Genomic DNA, 18,638 nt, shown 5'->3' on the forward strand with positions numbered 1-18,638 from the left:
TTCACACCAGAAACCCAGCCATTCAATGTTCCATCTGTATACAGAAGTTGTCGTGGGTCGTGTGTCCTTAGTAAATCCTGAAGGCCAGGCCGGCTCCATGTCTCGTCTGAAAGTGACACCGTCTAGTCTGACAGACTAACACTAATGATGCAGTCCAGCCACCTTCATCAACCCGTAATGTCAAATATGTAAAAGTTTACGAGCAAACGTCCGATATTGTGGAAGTGAAACTAGGGCATGATTTCTGAGCTTACAGTAAGAGGTGTACAGTATGATTATACACATAATGGACTGGTAAATGTATCCATAACTTCCATTCCCTGTTGGGATTAACAACATTTCCACACTGCTAACAAGCACAAAACTGTGGAGTTTATCACTCTCATTATTCACACCTCGCAGTGGCTTTTTCATTGGTCTGGTTTAAGCGATATAAAACCAGTGATCAATGACCACCTGAGTGCAAATACCTGGTAAATGGAATACGTTCACGTGACATTTCCCAACTTTACGAGTTGAGGAGAATAGCCTGACTGCTTCATTAATTAACTGGCCAGTGCTCAATGGATTATTGGATGCTGAGAGCTACAATGGATTCACTGCACGTGTCCTCCAAACTTGGACAAATAAGGAGGCTGCATTCCTTTAAGCATATGAATTGGGACAGACTTCTTGATGTCTTTTGATGTATTTGGTCTAGAAATGCAGACCTTGGAGGATCCGGCCCCTGAACTGGGACACAAGCAAGAGTGTCCTGAACTACAAATAGATTAGTTTTTAGAAGTGCAATCGTTTTTTTGTAAGAAAAAGAGCAATGGGGAGGGCACACATCCCTGGAGGGCACCAGTGATGCTTGCTTTATCCGAGGGTTAGGAAACTCACATCTGCTTCCTTAATGGACACTCATCTGTCTGCATGAGGTTAGAATTTACTTAGATTTTTAACATGGCTTTTGCTTACTAACAAACGAATAGAGACAGGCTTGTTGATATGGAGGACGAAACCTGCCAAAATAATAAATAAATAAATTACTCAATAAATAAATGAATATGCCATTAAATGCACCAAAAACTAAATATAAGCATAAATTAATTGGTAAAATGTGATTAAATTGTTTTGTATTACTTTTGTATTTTTGATTTATTAACCTTTGTATTAATTCCCCTATCCATCTACTGTTTTTAAAAACAATTTTTTTTTACTTTTAAATGCATTTAATTATTTTTACATTTCTTTTTCATTTATTAGGAAATGTATAAAGAAAAGAAAATAGAAATAAATATATTGGGGAAATTATTAGGGGGGAAATGCAAAGGGAAATCATGCAGTAATAAATAATACATCATTATATATATATATATATGTATATATATTAAATAATGAACAGATACATTTTAAAAGAAATTAAAAAATGCAAAAATGAATGTAGAAGTTTATAAATAGATAAAAGGGAAGCTTAAATAGGGGCATTAATACAAAGGTAAAACAATAAAAAAATAAAATTGAAACAGAAATATCAATGTAATTAATGCCTACGTTTATTTCTTAATATTATTTTGGTATATTTAATGTCATATAATGTCATTTATTTATTGTTTTTGGATTTTTTCAGGTTCCGTCCTCCATATGTTGAGTGACTAACAGATTGGCAGACATAGTGACAGAAAAACTCAAAGAAATGGAGACAGAAAAATCAAAGCCACTTACTGACAGAAAGCCAGACAAACTAAAATGACTGACAGGCTGTGAAGCGAGCGAGCGGACTCCTGCTAAAGGCATTTAATAGAACTGATAGGATACAGGTTCTCTGGATGTGTGTGGATGCATGGGAGCTCTGATAACCAGCTGGTCAGCTCCAACTTAATCGGGGCCTCCAAAAGTTGTAAGGGAAAGGGAATAAAGGAAGTGCTCTGCCTATTGTCATTCAAGATTGAGCTGTTTATCAGAGGAAAGTGGTGAATCTCTCGGCAGAGTGACAGAGGGAATAAGAAGCTGAATGAATAAGTGCCATTGTCAAATGACAAGCTTGCCTGGGTCCCTTCGCTCTGTTTTGAAGATGCGATGGAGCTACTGACTTAACCACTGTATCAGAAACAGACATTTCTGACAGGGGACATGACGAAGCTGCTCAAAGCTTTTATCATACAATTACTCCAGTGTGAGGTGATATTTAGCACACAACTGAAACTGGCCTTTGCAGCGTGGCTGCAAGTATTCTTTTCTGTGGACCTATGAGGCAAGAATACTTAATTGTACATTACTTAAGTATATCTTGATCAAAAGATTAAGTAAGTAAGCCTATAAGCCAAATATACTAAGACTTTTGTGTATATTTGTCAGTATAAGCCAAGTAGACTTTACTGTATACTTGTCAGTATGAGCGAAGTATACTTATACTTTTAAGTTTACTTGTCAGTAGGAGTCAAGTATACTTAGACGTTACTGTATACTTGTCAGTATAAGCCAAGTATACTTACACTTTTCTGCATACTTTTCAATTTAAGCCAAGTATACTTAGACTTTTCACTTTTCAGTATGAGCGAAGTTTACATAGACTTTTCTGTATACTTGTCAGTATAAGCCAAGTATACTTAGACTTTTCACTTGTCAGTATGAGCGAAGTATACTTAGACTTTTCTGTATACTTGTCAGTATAAGCCAAGTATACTTAGACTTTTCACTTGTCAGTATGAGCGAAGTATACTTAGACTTTTCTGTATACTTGTCAGTATAAGCCAAGTATACTTAGACGTTTCTGTATACTTGTCAGTATGAGCAAAGTATACTTAGACTTTTCTGTATACTTGTCAGTATAAGCCAAGTACTTAAGTATACTTTTGTTAAGTATATCTCTGATAAGTACACAAAAAGTAAACTGAAAGTATACTCTCTTATTTTAAATTCAAAAGAAGTATATTAATTGCACACTTATATAAACTTCATTTTGGTAAGGGTCAATGTGAGAGCTGACACTTCCTTATCTTGTCCAGGTGTAAAATCAAGTGGGAGTAATGAAGTTTGCACAGATTTACGATGCACATGCAAATTAAGACGGTAATAAAATGTGAGCGAGGCTAACTCCCACGCAATCTCGATAAAATCCAACTATTATAATGCCATAAATAACCAATTTGACTCCAGGACATGATCGAGATTTGAATTTGACCCTTAACAGCAGCTCGCAAGAACGGCCCAGGTGTGACAAAAAAAGGATATTGTTTAAATCATGAGGTGGAAAAAAAATCATAAATGTTTATTTTTGCTTGTTTTGTAGCATTAAAAATGGATTCAATGATTTGTGACCTCATGTATTATTCAAGCGCTTTGCAAAAGAACACGTTTTGACTCTCGAGTAAACAATAAGGTTAAGGTCACTATAGGATGATGCTCACCACGTTTGTCGGACCGTGTTGTGTGCAAATCTATCAGACAGAACGTTTCACTCAGTTGAGCATCATTTTGACCCCCTATATGAAACATTTATATAACGTAACATAGCCATCATAAGCTCTCCTTGCGTGCTCGCTTCAAAAACTCTGGGGGCAAACCAGAGGACATCAAAGTGTCTTTATAGACCCACTGCTTTTTAAAGCCCAACATGCCCACGGCGTCTCCACATCAGACACTTGTGTGATGGTGATGGGTTTTCTGTCAACAAACATGTGAAGGAACACAAACACGCAAGGTTACTTTTTCAGTTCTGGTATTTCACTAAATCAACTTCAGCTGACGTAATTTGCCCTGACACTTGGTTACCTTCCAAATGTTTAGTTGTTTAATGAAGAGTTGACTATCAAAAGCAAAAGTTAGATAACAGTAACTACTAGTTATTAATGAGCATGCTATTTTTTAACGCCCTTGTGGTCCCCCTAAAAGGCAGGAACTGAGGTAAGCCTCCCTACTATCCAAAATAGCTGTTACTGTCATAAAAATAATATTCAAAAAGTGAATAAATGAATAAAGCAAGACGGAAATGAATATAGTGGCCCACTCTTTTGGAGGACGGAACCTGCCAAAATCAAAAATATATAAATAACTCAAAAATATGCCATTAACTGTACCAAAGATAATATTAAAAATAAATGTAAGCATTAATTCAATCAATATTTCTGTTTTAATTTGCTTCTTGATTTATTTACCTTTGTATTAATGCCCTTCTCGTTTTCCTCTTTAATTTAATTTTCCTTTTTATTTATTCATGTTTTATTAACTTTTTGCTTTTTAAATGTATTTATTATGTATTTATTTATTTCTGCATGATTTTCCCTTTGCATTTCCTCCCTATTCATTTCCCCAAACTTATTTATTCCTGTATTCTTTTCTTTATACATTAATAATAATTTGATTATAGTAAAAGTAATTTATTTAATAATAAATGAAAAATAAATGTGAAAAATAAATGCATAAATTCAAAAGTTAATAAAAATAATTAAATAAATAAAAGGGAAAATTAAATAGAAGAGTAGATAACAGAAACAAGTTATATTAGTGTCAGTCACATTTGATCAATTAATTAATGATTACATTTATTATTATTGACATTAATAATTATATTTATATAATATTAGTATTTTTTTTCAATAATCAATGAAAAATAAATGCCAAAATTGATACATCAATTCAAAAGTTAATACAAACAAATAGATAAATAAATAAAAGGGGAAATTAAATAGAAGCATAGATAGATAGATAGATAGATAGATAGATAGATAGATAGATAGATAGATAGATAGATTTCAGTCACATTTCAATCAATCAATTAATGCCTACATGTATTATTGTTGGCACATTTAATGGCATATTAATGTATTTACCGGCTGCATACCATTTAGGAAGGCTAGCTCCATGGCTCTGTTATTGTTCATGCTGGCTCAGTGGCAAGGCATGCTGGGAAACCTGAATGGAACAGAGCCATTGCCAGCATCATCAGTTACACCTGTTGCTGTTGCTGTTACCTTTACTGTGAAAAAGCTCTGCTGCAGTGAGTCTACCAAAGATAAAGAGGTGAAGAAGGAGTCACTGTCATGCTGTAAAACTGTTGGACAACTCTGAGTGAAGAACTCAGTGGAAAACAAGAACTCTGAAGTGAATTGTAAGTGAAGTGTTCTTGTTTTGCAGTGTTGATAATGATAGCCAGCTACTATGTTTCCTAGCAGCAACTGGAGTGAGGAGTTCTGAAACAAGCATGTGACCGCCATTTTGGACTGAAGGCGACAACAGGAAGCCAGTAAAAGTGCCATACAGAAGTACAAGAAAGGTATTTCTACTTTATTGTCATAATCTACTTAAATGGCCTGGGTTGATCAATGAAATAATGTATATATATTAAGCATTAGCAGCGGCTGTTGTCAAAAAAGCACCGGAGTTTCATCTCTTTGCTTTTATACTTTTTGGTAGAGATATTAATGCATATGCTGACTGTGCACATTTATCTATAAAAATAATCAGAGCAGGGAAAAGTGTCAATAATACAATAAAGTTGTATTCAGTGTTCAGCGAAATTGGAGCAAATATGATTAAAAAAAGTTATTTTTATAAAACGTAGTACACGTAGTAAAAGTCTAGTAGTACATGAAACAGGTAACCTGAAAAAATCATGTTCCTCTGTGTCCTCCGGTTCTCCTAACGACATCTGCAGAATTTCACAGACCAGAGGAAAACAAGCAGTAAGAGCTGATCTGAGGTTTTATTCTGAGCTGAGGGTTACTAAGCTGTAACCTTAGATAGTCTTATAGTCTTGAGTAACAAACTAATATCTTTAAATTCTGAACATCAGCTAAATAATGCGCTTCGATATGCACTTTGATGCAGACTGAATGAGGAAATAAAGCAGCCATGACCCAGAGTTTAAGTTACCTCTCTTCCTGGAACTGAAAATCCAGAGTTTACCTCATCTCAGGCTTAACTAACTCCGAGTTTTCACTAATCCCGCTTTCTGAAACAGGGCTCTGGAGAGAGGAGTTCTGTCAACACGCTGAGATGCCGTTAGAGGAACAAGTGCAGTGGGACATTATTTGAAATGGAGGAGAGGACGTCAAAACGTGAGTCAGATACACCTTCTGTCCGTCTCTTTGCTTGCTGCTTTGTTCCCTGGTAGCTAACTTTCTCTCTGCTGTCTGTGTAGGCCTTTCCCATTTCCGAGTTTGCACCCCCTCGATTCCTTTCGTCGCCTCCTCTCCTCGTCTCTTAGTCCCTCCCACGGGAGATGCGAGTGGAGGAGGCCAGAGGAGTCGAGGCAACAGGCATTTAACGAATGAGACATCCTCGCCTCGGAGTCTTCATTTTAAAGAAACGTCGATTAAATATGACATATGGCACAGCTGCATCAGCTGTCTATTGTTTTGTTATACCGCTGTATTATATGATCCGATCTGTCAGATGAGCAGAACAGTGTTCATGACAACGTATAGGCTATATTTACTATCACTAATTCAATTCACAACGTGGCATGATGTGGAAATTGTATCATGTGAAGCACTACTGATGTTTGTATGAAAAGTAATAAACTATACAAATAAAGAGTGACATTATATATAGTATATTATCCTACACACAACACACTCCTGTCTATCTATATGACAACATGAAGTACAGCAAAATAGATGTTCTTATAGACATAGTAATTTGAGTTGGATCATCTTAAATAACTACAACTTATGAATAAAAAACAGTTACATTGGTAGAGTCCTGTCATGGTTTGAGATTATTCCAGCTGTGTGTTACGCTTCTTATACATTGCAGGTACCGAAAACACTTCTGCAAAGGATACACCGGTGTATCTTCGCTTATACGTAGCTCCTCTGGCAAGCCTCCTCGATCCTCACTCTTCGATTTCTGGGTCACAAGCCGAAGGAGACGAGGATGCAACAAATCAGGAAATGAGAAGAAGCTTGTGTATTTAACTGCTTACTGTGTTCTTGTTGATGATTTGGAGGTTTTATTATGCGATGTATCATGTCTGCCTGGACACTGAAGCCGCTGTGGTGTCACATATGTATTGGTTGTTCGGTCACCTGTTGACTTGTTGTGTGATCCTAGCTTAAAAAGTTAGCATTTTTTTTTATATACTTATTTCTTTTAGCTTGCAGCAACTGGAGAGAGGAGTTCTGTCAACAAACAAGACGGCCGCCACAGTAACAAGTGCAGCGGGACATCATTCGACACTTCTTCTTCGACGTGATTGAGAGGAGAGGACGTCAAAACGTGAGTCAAATACACCGTCTGTCTGTCTCTTTACTAGCTACACGATAACAGCCAAAATAATAATCCTGATTATTTTGATCAATATTGAGATCACGATTATTCATCATTGATTTTAGGGACAAAATATTTTTATTGCACTGTTTTCACTTCCATGTTGTCCTATTTTCCTGCTAATGTTACAAATCTTTGCATCAAAATAAGACTTAAAATAAGATTCTTCTTTATGTGAATTCAGTGCATTATTGTTTTGATGGTTAAGTTAAGTATTGTACAGTAAATTACTCCTCTCCTCTGGACTGCAGCCACAACATTAAGGTAAGTTTTCACAGGGTGTGCACGCAGCGGCAAGACAGCTCCCCCAAAAGTGAAGCCGAAACATCTTGATGGTTGGTTGTTAGTTTAGGAAGCGATTGATTTCACATACAGTTTAAAAAAAAAATTAAAAAAATTTCTATCTTTAGAATTTAATTTTAAAAATGTATTTATTTTAATTTTTAATTGATTTATCTTTTTATGACGGGAACGCGCATTTTAGCCGTTAATATCGCTGTCAATCATTTTCATTTAATTGCGGGAAGCCAAAATCGTGATCGTGATTAATATTCGATTAATTGTGCAACCCTAGTTTGAAGGTTTTATTATGTAATGTATCTTGTTTGCCTAGACACTGAAGTTGTAGCTTTGTAGGTTGTTCTTGAATGCCAAGCGGATTCAAAAAAACATATATGGATAAGAGTGTGTAAGTCATGTATTTGATACATGCATTGATACTTTCTGATGTGAACAAACACTTTGAGGTTTGTGTCTCGCCCAGTCCGGCGTTTTTGCCCTGCGACGACATCACATGAGGAGCTTCTGAGTGATGTGAAGTAAATCCAGCACTGAAAGTATTACATACTGTACACTCTTCTGTCCTTTACAACGTAGCTGCCCCGCTAATGGCTTTTCAAACCCCAGAAAGCCAGGCCTTTTCTCTCCGTTGACATTGAGCATGACTTGCAGCACACTGTTCACCTCAAATAAAAGTGATGGTAGCTCATCCCCCGTCGCATTTTTGACTCTTGCTGAGGGTCGCGAGCCAATAACTGGCCGACCTTGGGGGTGTCTAGTCAATTTTAAGCTGCTGGGAATGTTGCATCTAGCTGTGTGAGTCATGAGCGCTTTGATAAGTCCTTGAATGACCTGCGAACACTGGCTCGTTCAGTGAATATAGACGGCAGTCGCCGAGGGGTGGATTTGCTTTTGTTTTCCATAAACCTAATGAGTGTAACGTTCTTGACAGTATAATTCAAGTCCCCCTCAGATGAATGTCTTCATAATGCTTTATTCTAAATGTACTGTACGTCTTGATTAACATTAAACCAATTCTCTGCCAGTAAATGATTATTTACGGAATATTCAACATTTGCCCGTGCTGGTAAACACAAATAAGCCCATTGCTGCGCAGGCAAAAAATACAATCTGATGAAATGAATCCGAACGAGTTAAATTTGGATCAGACGAGCTCATTTCCATAATTAGCCAATTGTGTTTGGAGAGTGGCTCATTTAAATCTGCTCACTGTTGAAATATGCATGTATTGAGTCATTTAAAACAGGGACTTATCTCTAATACTGTATGCGTGCAAACTGCGGCTCCCGCGGAAGTAATGAAACGTCTCTTTTTGTCGATGAACATCCACAGCTTTGATTTGTGAATTCAGCTGAAGCCTGGAGTATACCCATAATGCAGTGGGTGTCATTCAGTGTATGCACCGCTATACCTGTGCTGTCCTAAATGTACACATTTGCATTACAGTAAATTACATGTCGCAACATCTACTTTAAAGGGGACCTATTATTTGTACTTTTTGCCTTTCCCTTAGTGTGTTATATAGTTTTTTGTGCATGTTAAAGGTCTGCAAAGTTCCAAAAGTCTACACTAAAGGGAGTTACGTCTCGCTTAAAGTCCCGCCGTTTCTTCCGTAACGCGGTGATGTCACCAAGTAACACATTTGCAAGTGTTTTTTGAACATTTATTCATGTAAACATGTTCTAGTAGAGTGGTTCTCAAACGGTAGTCCTAGTATGTTAAATAGGTTGGTACGGTGAGAGTTTAACTTTATCAAAAACTTATTTTATTGATGTGACTGGGATGTAATGTTTCTAAATGTCTTTTAGATTTGGTCTCACACTGTCTTTACCAGAGTTTTCAGACATAAAATACACACTGGTCTCTCCTCATCTCCCATCGCCTTCATTATTATTTATATTTATATAACTGTAATTTATGATGCTGTTGCATTGCCCCGTTAATAGAGGTTTTTTAAGTGAAACTGTTGTTTTTGAAAGGCTGAATGACAAAAAATATGGACTGAAGCAGAATATTTCATAAGATAAAAACACGTAGTGAATTTTGGAAAATAACACAATCGCTCTCTTTTTTCAATAAATTTTGACTTTTGGACTGAGGCAATTACAGAGACGAACGGAGCGCCGCGTCGTCTGTGTTTGAGAGAGATGAGACAAGAGAAGGTGGAATGAAGGCTAATGTTTCTGTGAGTTTAATAAGAATTAGAATGTCAACGACATGAAAGAAGCTTCGAAACTCGACGCAGCCCCACCTCGTCATATTTTCTTTTGATGAAGATGAGCACGTTGTCTTGTTTGTCTCCGAAGCATCGTCTGTTTTTCTTTTTGTCCCTGTCAAATATCTCTCCACTCTGTAAACCTCCAGACTAGCTGTCTGAACCCAAAACCCATAATACAAGTATACACCTGAAAATAAGCATAATAAGTCCTCTTTAAGTTATTTCATTTTGTGCAGGAACACATTTTTTTTAAGCTTATCAACTCGACTGAATATCAAAGCAATGCATCACTGCATACGCTGAATAATGTTGGAGTTATCAACAAGAATCAGAATTAATTACTTTTGACTATAATTCCAATTAACTCCACGGGAGATTTGGTGTTTAAATCCAGCCTTATCTCCCCGCCTGTGTTTTAGAAAACTGTTGTTCATAAGATGATGAAATCTCCCCGCTTTGTATTTGTCATCACCCCACCTCCCCAACATATGGTAAACTCATTAACCAAGATGGGAATTACCTATTAACGCCGCAGGTATCTGTCAGGTTATCGCAAATAAAGGTAATTTACAGGGGGCTGAGCCACAAACAGCTGTCGGCGTTGCTTGAATCTGCCTTAGGGTGCATCATTCCGAGCGTGAGTTTATTCAGACGGCGGAGCACAATCCTTTCGTTTGGTTCAGTTCGTTAAACAAAGCCGTTCGGAATTTGGGTGCGCACCAAACTGCCCCACTGAGACCGCCTAAAGTCTTGGTTCTCTTTCAGGCAAACTGAGAGCGCAGTTCATTAAGAGAGAGCAAAATCCGGACAGGAAATAGCCCCGAAATAAATAAAGGGAGAAAAAGTGTGGAAGATTGATTATGGCTTGTGGTACACAAACAAAGAGAAAGAGAGATTTTCAGAAAGTTTTACAGCTTTCAAAAAGGTACTTCAGGTACAAGGCCTGAAGTAATCAAAGCCGCAACTAACTGAAAGTTAAGGCGAAAAGATGAGTTGTAAGTTTGGCTTTAAAGGCCCCAACAGAGTCAGACTGTTTGATATCAGCAGGGAGGTTGGGAAGGGGGCACGATAGGAAAAAAGGCCCTGCAGCCTCTTCTTTAACTCCAGGGGCAGACGGGAGCCCTGTATTCTCAAAGCCGAGAGCACGGGGTGGGATTAAGGTTTAAGGAGATCAGACGGGGTAGGAAGGGGGATGCCCATTTACAATTTTGTAAGTCATCCAAAGCATCTTAAAGTCTGATCTGACATGGATAGGGAGCCGGTGGAGAGAGGCTAAAATTGCCAAATTTTCTGGTTTTAGTTAGAATTCTCGCCGCAGCATTCTGAACCATTTGAAGACTTGTTGCATGTGGCAAGTCTGGCAATTACAGTAATCGCGTCTGGATGAAGCAAAGGCACGTTATGGGTGTCTGCATCAGCTATGGACAGAAAGGGAGCTACATTAAGCTGTGTTGTGTAGGTGAAAAAAAGGGCACCGTGCTGATCAAAAGTGTGCGATTTGAGTGTGACAGCCAAGAATCTCGGTGTCACGTTTGATCCCACCCTGCTGTCGAGAGCCACTGATGTGTAAAATTGCGGAATTCTCTTTTTGAAATACAGATTTTGATTTATTACTAATGAAATGATCAATTCTTAATCTAAAGTAATACATGAATTAGTCATTGCTGTGCATCATATTGCCGCTGCCAAAGTGCAACTGCTGTTGCCTCAGGCGGATGGACATTGGATGTCAGGGAAGGTGAAGCCAATGCTGAAGTGCTTTAAACTTGCATTCTTTCTAACAGCCAGCAGGGGACGACTCCTCGGTTTGCAAAAAGAAGTCTGATTGTATAGAAGTCTATGAGAAAATGCCAACACTGTTTTGCAAGACGGGCTTCACTAGATATGACTTTGCGGTTTTGGTGCTTCCGTGTAGTTTGCGTTGGAGTCTTCTCTTAACAGCGTAGCCACACGCGAGTGCGCATGGGACACCGACCCGCAATGATTTATACGCGTAAGAAGTTACAAACAGTCCCTTTAAGTGCGTAAGTTATGTAACAAAAGTAAGGTCAAATATGTCAACATTGACTCGACACAAACAGTGGTGGATTTGACTCATCCATGCACACCGACTTCCTCGCTCTTTAAACTACGTTTGTTGCTCTGACCGTCTAATAACAACGTGGATGGGTTTACATTGGAGTTAGTTGAAGGCCCGTTGGTGCGTCGGTCTCAGACGCCGAGGGCCACTGACCAAGCGTTGGTATTTGATGAGTTGGGAGTGGGAACGGATTGGTTTTCCATTATGTCGCACACATCCTGAGGCTGGGTCACAGTTATTTAGTGTGCAGCTCCTATAAAGTCAGGAATCATTGTTACCAAGAGTGTTAAATGCTCTTGGGATTAGATGAAAAGAAGCAAACATTCTAGGTGTGCATGAACCCTGCCGGTTCTTTATTAATGTAGAATAATGCTTTGAGTTTTGCTTCAGAGAAAACACGACCTGGTTAACCATTAAAACATAAATTGTTGGTACTGAGTTTGGTGTTATTACTAAAAAGGTTCCAAAGAAATCTAATCTTTTTTTGAAAGGTTACACTTATATTTGCTTAGGTTATGTCCATTATGCATCATGTTTGAGCTTAAAGTCCCAGAACTATGATCCCATCATTCAAAGCGATCTCTCAAGTCCACATGGAATACAGCTCAAAACCAAAATGTTACTGCCCCTCTTAACTAGACTTTTATGTTTTCTCGCCGTGGCGACTTCCATTACAGTCCCAGCTCAAACGGACTTGACAATTTAAACTTTGTATATTTTTGACTCCCTGCCTGCAAAGTCTTTTTTTCTTTTGATGAAATCTATGTAGGATGATGCCCAAACCCGATGTCTCACTGCCCTTTTTCCACTTCTCTAAGTAGCAGTGAAGATCAAGGACAGCCCTGGATTTCAAAGCTTTTTTTTGTGGGGAAAAGGCATCAGTATTTCACCGCAGAAAATCTTCCCTTCATATAGTGTTTATTCTCTTTTTAAATTTAATATTCAACAATCAAACTTTGCTTTAATTTCATTACGCTCACTCCTCCACGAGCTATGACAGTCACTGACTAATGCAATGTATTGTGAATGATGTTGACTCAAATTATTTCCGTATCACCGTCTAGTTCTAACAAGTACTATTTACATATGGAAGTGTGAACTTCAAAGCTTCCGTTCAGCTCCAGTTAAAGCACAAAGCCCATTATATTGCAGCGTGTCTTTGTTCTTGTAATACCTGCTTAGTGCTGAGACTCGAGTGTGATTAAAAAATGGAGGAAACGTGGACTTAATCACACATGGTATATGATCCAGGATGCAGAATGTGTAGTAAATGTGTTGCTAAGCATCGTGCTATACTGCACTCTTTTTGGCGCTTGTGAAATCTAACAGGGGGCTAATGTTTGCTGTGGTATCAAAGTGACAAGTCATTTGGTGTGGGCCCAGTCATCTAGAGAGAGCACGGACATGTGGAGAAGACCCAGGAAGCGTCTCCAATCTGGCGGCGTCGATCATGGCAGATGGAGCGCGCGACCAGCCAAGCGGCCTTCCATTCACAAACCGCGCGAGGCACTGTGACTTCACGAGCTGATTAGGAAACAAGACACAGGCGAAGATGAATCGCCCTCACCCGCCGCGTAGCATTAAAGGACACGTCTGCTTTCCCCCCCTCCTTTCAAAATGAGAGTCCACCCTTCTGGTGCATTTTTCGCTACGTGTAGACATGACAAATGACCACGAAGATCAAAGTACAGAGTGTCAGTCGGTCCGCTGGGAGGAGATGCATGCATCGGATTGAGAGCTGGCCTGTTTACACGCCGCAGACTGTTAATACGGAGGGGGGTCGTCTTGGCGGAGGGAAGCGAGACTGTTATCCAAGACACTGATCCCAGTGGAGGATCTATATAGAGCGGTCAATACTTTCTTTTGAAGTCTTAAATAGGTTCCAAAGCCCGATTTTTCACATGACTTGACTCTGTGACCTTGAAGTGCAAATAATGTTATAGAGAGATATCATTTGATGTACAGGATGTGTATCTTAAAGGGAGAGTTGGGATGTTTTAATATGGGGTTGTATGAGGTATCCATAGTCAGTGTATTACCTACAGTAGATGACGGTCGGCACGCCTCCAGTTGGAGAAGCAGCACGGAAGTAAAGCAATGTACTGCTGTCGACGAGGCCGGAGGCAAAAACGGAATTTAGCTGCCTAAAATATCAATATCAGTTTAATATTTTCTCTGGTTTATCTTGCCGTTAGACAGCCCTTTCCATCTATGCTCTCGCCAAAGCTACCAGACTCCATTGAAAAGAAACTGTAATTTTACCGTGCACAACACTGGAGTTGCTGATCTATCACTGCCTGACTTTGGTGAATCCAAACTAACCAAAGTCACACAATGACACAAACAAACTAAACCAGCACCTCCAGTGTTCTGCGAGGGAAAATTACAGTTTCTTTCAATGGAGTCTTGTTGCTTTGGGGGGAGCATAGATAACGCCTTCAGTTCCCCATCGGAAACAGAGACTGTATAGATGTGTCACCTGGAGGCATGTCTGACTACTTTTAGTTTTGGGCCCCTTAGTCTTATTTAACTGCTCATGCTACTGCATACAATTATATTTTGGACAATAATAGCGTCTTTCCAACTGGTGCAACAGTTTTGTTAAGGGTCTTTTATGTTTCAACTTTACATTAAGAAATGTGTTCAGCACAGAGCCCTGACCTCGGCCCCATCCGTCCCCAATCAGTGCACGACCTCACTAATGCTCAACAATCACATAGGGGCGTAACGTTCAGATGTCATATGCTTTTGCCCATTTAGTGTATTGTTATTTGAGTGTATTCCTTTTCAAAAGGACAACACATATGTGCAATTTTAGGCTCTTTCAATGTCCTGACAATCCACCGACAGTCGGCTGGACAGTGGAAGTACAGCACCGCAGCAGCAGCCAGCAGAAAAATTAAATATGTGAGTAGCATCCAGCAAATCTTTAACCGCATGACCTTTTATCAAAAGTAATTTTCAACAGGGGATTTTATCATACTCCACATGGACCCCATGCATTATACACCATCGGTTAACTGGGTTCAGTTGGTCATTTCTCTGCAGAGACGGACTGCATCTCCGTGCTTTATACTGTATGTAGCAGTGTGATGAGACTCTGCGGCGCACAGAGAGTGAGGGGCTGATGTTTTTTGTTGATGAGCGCCGGGCAGCGTCAAAACCCATCAGCACTGCCAGCCGCGGTTATCACTTTTCCCCCGTTTTACATCTTTGATGATCAACGGTCTGTGTGCCAATCCAGTGGGGTAATTGGCCGTACATCTTCGCCTGTGAAAAGGTTAATTAGTGCGCTATTATGTGGGTGATTGAAAGCTATGATAAATAACGTAATGGGTTTTACTCAAGATTTGTTTTGCTGCGGCGTGCTGCAACCAACAGTGCTTGGTTATTTGCTTGTATTAATGTATTTTTCACCATATGTTACAAGAACATAATACAGCCTGCCTAAGAAGATCTGCACGGCTGTAAATCTTATCCAAAACATGATCAATCCTTCTGTTTTGCACAAGTATAAAGGGCTGTGTAATGGCAAGAATCTGACGATACGATACATATCATGATACAGGGGTAACGCTTTAATATATTGCAATACATTGCAATACTGTAAGCAAGGTGATATATTATTATAAACTGCATGTGATTACCATAAAATGGGCATGTCTGTAAAGGGGAGACTCAAATTTAGTGTAACTTTGGAGCGTTATTCAGCATCCAATTTAGGAATTTCCTAGATTTCTAAGCTTTTATACATGCAGAATATAGTTATAATGATTCACTATCCAGACAGAAATCCATTTGCTAGCTAGACAAAGGAGCAGACCACTTGAGCATTTCATCAAATGCTTTAATTATGAGGTGCGTCCATGTTGAGGTGAAAAAATTAAGGGAGTTATTAGAATGACTCAAATTTGTCCTTCACTAGATTCTCCAAAAACAAAACAGAAAATACCTCACAAGGTCTGCACCGCCCGGTCTTAAATGTTGCGCATGACCTCCCAATCTGGCCTGTCACAGAAAACACAGACACGGACTGCAGAAATAGGCATATGCATTACCATATTTGGGATGTTAGAGGTTGAAATAACAGCACCATCTCGCTGTCGCTACATCTGCCGGGAGCAGAAAACACACATACTCCATTAGTATGCCGGTTTCGTGCAGCTGCCAGCGTAATGGACACATTCCTCCATTAAGCGTATGACTCATTCACACGTACAGCGCCGCGCTATAAGGTAAAGTCAAAGAGACCGAGGCTATACTGTTAAGTGTAAAAATATGTCCTGTCTACATTATAGATGATGTCCATTGAGGTAATGTTCTCACATTAAGTCACTCTCATGCAAACAGACATGAAGCCAAAGCATATCTATATATTACAAGTTGTACTGGGCTGTGTTGTTTTCATACAGTTTGGGATAAACTACTTAAGAGTTATCCTGTAGTCATCATCAAATATAGTATTAATAATAAAGGACTAGACTATCACTTCTACTGTATGAGTGGACATGGTACTTACCATATCTGCAAATAGACATGGGTATTACCACTCTGTTTATACTGCAATACCCATGTCTTCTATACTTCAATACCCATGTCTTCTATACTTCAATACCCATGTCTTTTATACTTCAATACCATGTCTTCTATACTTCAATACCCATGTCTTCTATACTTCAATACCCATGTCTTCTATACTTCAATACCATGTCTTCTATACTTCAATACCATGTCTTCTATACTTCAATACCATGTCTTCTATACTTCAATACCATGTCTTCTATACTTCAATACCCATGTCTCATGTCCGTCAAATCTTAAGTTGAACAATAATACTTTAAAAACACATCTATAAGATGTTAAAAACCAAAAACAAACTGCTCTACGGTACGCCCATGAACTTCCCATTATAAGTTGATCTACTTAAAAATAAACAATTCAATATCATAACTTTTGTTGAAGTATACTCTTTCACAATAACAAAGATCGTATGATGACCTTCCGGCTTTCCTGTCTATTTGGGACGTGCATATCTGAAACAAGGCCTTGTCTCCTGAGTTTTTCATTACCTAGTTCATATCCCTTACATTGTACTGTACTATGAATAGAGACGAGATCAGATGTTATGAGAATGGAAATTGACACTATCAGTGTATAGGGTGTTTAAAAGGCTTTTTCTTCCATCCGTCTAGAGAAATCTGGACTCGCCTAGATCTTTTATCTCGTAGGTGTCCTGTGGTCCGGTGGGATCATAGACCAGCTCAGTTGGTAAACATGAGCTTCCTGTGTGCAATCTGATGTCACATTGCAGGCTATTGTTGTCACTTTTTTGTCCTCTTGCTGAAGCACCAATGAGCAAAGTTACAGCTTTTGAAGATATTTAATCCCTCACTACACGGCATTCCAGCAAACACAATCGATTGTTTGCTTTAGTCAGGGCCGGTTTGATTAATGAATCACTGTCTCTCTGTGATGAACCCATTCGTTGAGTATTCCTGCAGAAGCAGCTAGCCTCTCCATCCCATTGTTGGTCCCACCCCACAGGCCGTAAACTATACATAATTGTTTGAATCTCAATTATGTAGGCAGTTTGTTATCTCCGCCAGAAGGGGACTGCTTAATCACAGCAGGGGGGGGTGAGATATCACTGTCAACAGACGTTTGTCTACCACGTCGGCAATCTATAGCCTCGCTCCCAATCACGATCACATTATAACCCACACATACAACAAGTGGAGACAAGGGGGATACAAATATTTTTCATGCTACTCATATGTTTCCCTGATTAAAATTTCCATAACATCCTGAGGGGGAGTCATCGGCATGTATTATTCATATAAAAAAAAACCTGAAGCATTTAATATAATTATGTGTGAACACACACACAGGTGCAGTTTTAGATTAGTATGCATGTATGTGAAGTCTTTTTTATTAAACAATGTTGTTGAAACAAGCACATCATCATTGTCACCGTTAACCAGGGATGGACCGGACAAATAGATGGAGCTGGACTTTGATCTAGAGTCGCCCATAAATATCAGCGCACTGATACTCCACAGCCCCAGGCACAGCTGTCATGATCATTTAAGGCTGCGCTGACCAGAGGTCACGATGCAAAATAGCATGAAAACAGCATCCTAGTTTACCGTGCTATGCAGTGCTGACCCTGCCCTCAAGGGCACCCTAAGGGAGATGTTTTAATGGGGCACCTCGCTGCTACCAACAGCAGCTCTGAGAGACAAAATAACTATATATAAATCTATAGCCCTGTGAGGCTGTACTGCTCATTACACAACACAATTGTTGGATGAAAAATGGAGACAACTTTGCTATTCTTAGACCATATATGAATATAGACTTTTTATTCAAAGAAAAACAACTTTGACCTGTTCCTGACTTGTTCGAATTTAAAGTTTACAGCCAATAAGTGCAACAGAATATTTGAAGTAGTAGCTGTGCATTCAACGATATGGCAGTATATGAATTACGTGTTCGTTCGAATTCATTCAAACTTGATTTTTTTAAAAAGTGACAGCCCTAAAATATATTAGGAATCATCTAATACTGTAAAGGTATAAACTATTTTGTTAATGGTAACCTATCTATACTAAGTATGATGATGTACACTGATATTGTTTGACAAAAGAATGTGTCTCACAACGTATCCTCATACAACGGTTCGTATTGTATCTTACGAAAAGTAATTGTGCTTCTTCGTTACATGCATACAGTCTTTTCAAAATAAAGGTCCATCTTCAACAAAAACTTAGTTAGGTTTAAGAAACA

At 38.9% G+C, this 18,638-nt stretch overlaps 1 long non-coding RNA gene across 1 annotated transcript in view; it reads left to right on the top strand.

Annotated features, from left to right (window-relative positions):
* The window catches only part of LOC141763043 (uncharacterized), a 346,783-nt gene that overhangs the window by 227,034 nt on the left and 101,111 nt on the right, over positions 1 to 18,638 (top strand). The gene's annotated exons all lie outside the window — the stretch shown is intronic.

The sequence above is a fragment of the Sebastes fasciatus genome, chromosome 24, assembly GCF_043250625.1.
Source record: "Sebastes fasciatus isolate fSebFas1 chromosome 24, fSebFas1.pri, whole genome shotgun sequence".
Lineage (NCBI taxonomy): Eukaryota > Metazoa > Chordata > Actinopteri > Perciformes > Sebastidae > Sebastes > Sebastes fasciatus.